The 6,142-nt window shown below is 43.7% G+C and overlaps 1 long non-coding RNA gene across 1 annotated transcript in view; it reads right to left on the bottom strand.

Annotated features, from left to right (window-relative positions):
* LOC108449662 overlaps positions 1–5,636 on the bottom strand; it is a 101,799-nt gene extending 96,163 nt beyond the window's left edge. Inside the window, exon 1 of the long non-coding RNA XR_001865921.1 lies at positions 3,914–5,636. This is a non-coding gene — a long non-coding RNA (uncharacterized LOC108449662). The remainder of the gene's footprint in view (positions 1–3,913) is intronic.
* Positions 5,637–6,142: the final 506 nt, after the last annotated feature.

Below are 6,142 nucleotides of genomic sequence, written 5' to 3'. Positions count from 1 at the left end.
CGTGGATTGTCTGCATGTTTCCCCCCGCCGAAAGTCAGCACTGCACAGAGAGTGCCTCTTTGTTGGAAGGGTGAAAAAATGGTCGTGAGTTTTACTTTTCCAAGCTTTTTAAAGTCTAAACTAACCAATTATAAGATATGTTTTTACTTACAACCCAATTATTAACTTTTCAAGTTCTGCAGTGCGGAACTTTTAACCCAATGACAGAACATCCAGATTTGTGAAGAAGAAGGAGAAGGAAGATGACAAAAATCCACACCCAAAATCCTCCATGTTGTAACCTATTATTACCTATATGTTCTAAACCTAATTTTCTACATTTCTACATATTTCACCCAGTGACATAACTTTTAATTACAGAGCAACAACCTCAGTGTTATCACACAATTTAGGAAACTTTTCCCAGGGTTTTGGATCGAATACAGTGTGCTGAGGATCACTGCCTCTCAGCACTGAAAGGCTGAAACTCTCAGAATCCAGGGTTCCAACAGCAGTCCATGGCTGGGTTTAGCTGCCTGCAGCTTGGGGACAGTTCCCCCAGCAGCGACCCAAGGTCCATGCCATGGCGTTGGGAAAGGGGGCAGGGAAGGGCCAGGGCCCAAAGACCCCCCCACCTTCCAGCAGTCAAGCTCAAACGAAAGGCAATTCCCGCCTTTCCACGCGGTTTAAACATGGAAATTGTGGGAAGCGTCATTACTGAAAAGGTGTCTATAGAAGAATGTATATACTTAAGTCCACCAAATTCAGGAAACTGAGTAACATCTGTTTGCCAAATTTTGAGGCTCTGGAGTCCTCTAGGGTTAACTATTACCGCATCTGTCCATCAACTCAGGTTCAACCCACTACACAATACTGATCAGCTTTCCAAAACACTGCTTGTGTCTGAGTGCTGAGAAACCTGAGAAATGGGTGAGAATCACCACACTATACACCCGGCCCTGCTGCCCCATATTATTTATTTACCATTGTCTGGTGATAAACTGCAGCTGTGCTTAAAATGGGTCAAGAAAAGTTTTATGTTTGGTTCTCATTCCAACTCCCACAGCAAGTAAAACATCACAGGCTGATAAAGTCTAAAACACAAATTGTCCCACACACAGCGCTGTATCAGCTACTGAGAAGAAATGAACTCTATTCCAGCTGAAGCCAGGATGGATGCATTTCTCTCTGGAAGACAACACTTCTTCTTATACATCATAGGCCAAAACAAGTAAATGAACATGGCTGAAAATATTGGAAGTGCAGCATTTAGGAGAAGATTGCTACAGACAGTCCATGTTAGCTTGCAGACAAGCCTGACAGGCCAGGGAACACTGCTTTTGGCTGTTTTGCCCCTGCTGTCAGCCCTCTGTTCCACCAGGGGTGGGCAGGGCCATGCAGCCCCTGCCAGGCACACAGTGACAGGGCCAGTGCTCCAGCTCTCTTGCTCCATGGCTGATTTAGAAGCTGAGGACTCTGAATCCAGTCCCAGCTACCTCACAGCTGCAGGGAGCCTTCAGGAGAGCCAGCCTCAGCTGTTTAACCCAACCTGACAAGTTCCAAAGGATGATTTATTTCCTGTCTGGGACATGATATCATTTTGTTAATGGCCTGGAAGTCAACAGTCCTCTATATCTGACAATGAGTAAGTGCTCTGTGATTTGAATTCAAAATTGGCATCATAGAAACCATATTAAAGTTATGGTTTCTGCCTTATGATCCATTTCCCCACCCATACCAACATGTCCAAAAATGAAATTCCAACAGACCAGAGCTCGTTCACAACTAATATACCCTTTTTTTCTTTGATTTAGGCTCTGGTTTGGAATTGTTGATTGCCACTTTTTTTCCCCTCCTGCTTGTTTTGTTTCCATCTCTTTCTGTTAGATTTGGTAGTATTACCTCAAGTCCTGCTGCTTTCTGGCACGGATGCAGCACAGCTCCTTCCAGCCCCAAGAGTGAGACTGTCACCTGCTACTGAGGAACTTTGTTCAGAGGGACAACTTCCATGTTACCTTCACTACGGGAACAAAGAAAACAGTCATCTGAAACTAATTTCCCTATAGGAATGCTCAAGGCAGTGCTGTGGGACAGCAACATGAACTAACCCACACCACCCCTCTCTGCTTGGCATGCCCAGCCCAGGTTAGTTTCAGCAGATCCAGAAAGCTTGTGAGAGACATTGTTTCTGTGCCACAATTTTCTTTTTGCATGGTTCCATGGTGGTCCTGACATATTTTACTACATATCTGCAAATATCAGAAACCTTCCCTCTCCTCCTGGATTTACAGCGTGCAGTGAGTGAGGCCCAGGCAGCAAAGGGTTGTGTTTAATGCTGGGGGAGCTGCCTCAGGGATGTGTTTAACTGTGGGGGGTGATTGTCTCTTGCTGGTAGGGGCTAAAAATATGGTTGGATTTGTTATTTACTGGGTTTCAAGGAGCACTTTGATTTATATCAGCAAAACTTGTAATATCACTGAAATACTTATGGAATGAACAGTTGGAGCCTGCTCACACCAGACTCAGCAGCAGGCCTTGCTTTCTGCACTGGCTATTCCCTCAGGATTGCTCAGAGGGCACAAGCAGGCTTCATTAAAGATACGTGATTTTTTCAACTGGGCTTTCACATTACTTCTTCAAAAGGCACAGGAACTCTCAGATTTAGAAGCAAAAAATATAGAAAAAGTAAGTGCAGGAGGAATCCAGACCTCCTCAATGCAGGGTGCTCTAAGGTCAGGTTAGTCAGCTGAGCTTGCTCTTAGGATAACCTATTTCAGTATTTCACCACTGTCATGACCAATTTTTCTTCCCTAATAACTAATGAGAATTTCCCTTGCTGTAATTTGTCTCTGATGCCTTTCTTTCTTTCCTTAAACAGCTCCAGGAAGATGCTGGTTCTGTCCTTTGTACACTCTCCCTGCCATTACATTGCAAAATGATCTTTTCACAGTTGAGCCCATAGCAAGGCAGACTGAAAGAACCCACAGTGCCACTTCCATCTTTAGGGCGTGGCTGCCATCCCATCACCATCTTGCCTCTCATGTATCTCCTTTCCACTGCACACGTAGGTCCTTTTGACAGCTCAGACAACCTCAGGTCTAACCAGCAGAGCTACAACAATACATGACCTACCTTACATTGCAAAAACATTGTGATTTCACAATTAATAACTGCATTAAACATTAAGTGAGAAAATAGACAGTCATGGACATGCCCTGCTAGAAACAGCCTCCCTGCCACAGTAACAAGTAGAAAAACAGAGCAATAAAGACCCCTTCTGGCTTCACTCTGGTGCAGTGACAAGTGTATTAGCTGTTCTCACAATCTTTGTTATTGCAATAATAAATACGGACCTGAAAATAAGAAAGAAAAAGAAATCCACTTGGCTCAGAGACTACTTCTTGGCAATCAATACACTCTGAATAACCTACAAAATTGTGGTCTAGAAGAGGTAGTCAAGTCTCACTGTCCATCTTCCTTTAAGCACCGGTGTTCATAATGGCCCCTCATTTAGAAGTGTTCATTTCCATCACTGCTGGAGCTCAGCTCCATTCTCTTTCCCCAAAAAAGAAGAAAGAGTGAACAGACTGAGGCAGCCTTTGACTACACACTTTCACTTACCAGGCAGCTCTTAACCTTGCCTCTCTGAAGTCTCCTCTAAGCTGATTTGCAAAGATCCAGGGGTACAGAAAATGGGGCAAAACCTGCAGAATTACTCGGAGACTTGCTAATAGAGTTCAGTAAGGAGAAAAAAAGCTTCACAGATCTCTTTTTTTTTTTTTTTAACCTGGTAAATTGGTATAGGGAAGAGTTATTTCTATGCAAGTCAGTGAAACCGGATCGAGGACTCTCATTCTTCAAGCCTGACTCAGGATATTAAGACAGAAAAGCACATACCCCAGAATATTTCAGAGTAAAACCCAGGGAGATTTACCTTTTATAAACATGCATCCAGAAGTCTTTTGTTGGAGAAAGTGTTGTTTCTGTGGAGAAAAAATGACCCCTACTCCAGGATGTGCTCACTATCAAAACAAGGAGATGCAAATGTCTAAAACAGTCAGCACTGTCAGCACCACAGATTAAGATGTGCACTAAACCTTCACACAAACCATGAGACAAGGCTTGTGAATGCTGTTTCATACTGCCTAGAAACAGTGCTCTCTGGTTTTATATATTGTGCTTCTAACTTCTTCAGAGTGCTTTCCTGTACAACACATTAGGCTGTAAGAGATTCAAACATGCTGAGGGTCGCTCCCTTCCACACTGTCACATGGCACATGAACCTTCAGCTCCACAAGCTCACATCTTCTGGGGCACTCCTTCCAATCCTTCAGAGATAGCTCTGGGTACAGATTTCTCATCTCTTTTGGCAGTCCCTCCCACACAGTCCCATTACCAAAGCTGTGAAAGCAGCTTTAAACTCCCACACAAAGCTCTCCAGCAAACCCAGAACTGCCCTGCAGAGCTCCTCACCAGGATCATCACCCTGCAGCAGGAGTCAGAAAGCCAACCTCAGGCACAGAGCAGGCTCACAGCCAGAAGTACCTCACAAAGCACAGAGGCTGGATGTGTGTTAGATGTCCACGTGTCCATGGGAGCAGAAAGCTGCTGCAAGGAAGGCACAACAAAGAAATGCTGGAGAGTCAGCTCAAGGCAAGGAAAGAGAGTATTTTTAGAAGCTTCCAACAAAAGCTGCAGACAAACAGAACTCCCTTGTGCCTCCTGTGGCCGCTGGGATGTTAAGTGACTGTTCTCTCCCCCTTCTGAAGGAGTGTGGGCGTCTGTGGACAATGAGTGCTCATTAACATCGATTCATTAACTTAGAATTAAGGGCATTGTTTATCACAGCAGCATAAATGCCACAGACTGAGAGACGCTGTGCATTAGGCAGCAATTTCACTGATCAGAAAGATAGGTTTAAACTGCGAACAGCTGTCCATGAAGGGATTGGCACAGGTGATAGATCAGTATGTGGACCCAGGCCTCGTGCAGCAAAACACATTCATCAGTGACCCAGGCTCAGTTCAGAGCCACTTAAGGTAGGAATCTCAAGGTGGCAAGTTGGGTGTGTCACAGTCCTAATCCTCTAAAGCAGCTAATCCACAGTTAAGATTTAAATTCAAGGGAATGGTCCAAAATGCTGCTAAGGCTTTTATGGAGTTGGCAGCTTTTCACAATCTAAAACTAATCAGCAAGCCTGCATCCCTGAGCATAATTTGGTCAATTTGGTTTGTGGAAACAAAACTTGGGGAAAGTAGGGAGCGCTGGCTGAGGGCTGGTGAAACACATCTGGAAAAGGGAAAGTAAACCCATGCATCTGAAGCCATTCTCAGTGCTGTCAGCCCTGAGACTCAGTTCAGCCATGCCAACAGCATGCTAAAAGCATGAAACTGCTAAAAGCACAGAAACAGGTACCTCCCAGACTGGAGAACAACCAATCTGTGCCATAGTCAGTACCTTGAGCCAAATGCAGGACTAGAAGCAGATGGGCAAATGGGAAACATATGTATACACAGTTCACACAGACTAAGGTACACCCAGTTGTTCCACAGGGTGATGCAGTGAGAGTGGCAGAGTTGTAAAGCCCCATCTTCTTGTTTGGTTGGATGCTCAGCTCTGAGTCCCTCAAGGTGAATAGCAATTTCTTCTTGTGAATGAAAGAGCATATCATCAGCTTGCTGTTAAGGGGTGATTAACAGAATATTGAAATTAACATTTCTCCTTCTGACCCTTTGACCTTTTTCAGTTATATTACTTTGACACAGCATTAAATCTCTATCTTATTTGTACCCACCATCAAGCTTGTAAAAGCTAAAACCAGCAGCAACACATTTTATCTTTGAAGGAATGTGCATGGTTGAAAGACTAAAGAAAGCTGCTATCTCCTGTCTTATCATTCTTTATACAAGTTCTCTTTATGATTTCAAAATGGCAAGAAATATGCAATGAAATTCAGTGATAAAACATCTGAAAATGTCTGAAATACTGGTAGTAACTAAAGTGCTTCAGCATCCTCCTCCTTTAAATATCCTCATCTGTGAGGGGATATATCATCTTACTTCCACTGAATTCTGTGAAGTCCATGAACAAAACAAACAGAACACATAAAAATAACACCAAATAAGATGGAATAAGCTTTGAGCAGTTGTTTTCATTCCAGGAC

This window comes from Corvus brachyrhynchos, unplaced genomic scaffold (assembly GCF_000691975.1).
Source record: "Corvus brachyrhynchos isolate BGI_N302 unplaced genomic scaffold, ASM69197v1 scaffold279, whole genome shotgun sequence".
Lineage (NCBI taxonomy): Eukaryota > Metazoa > Chordata > Aves > Passeriformes > Corvidae > Corvus > Corvus brachyrhynchos.
Note: the sequence above shows the minus strand (reverse complement) of the source record. Positions and strands in the feature narration are given on the sequence as shown.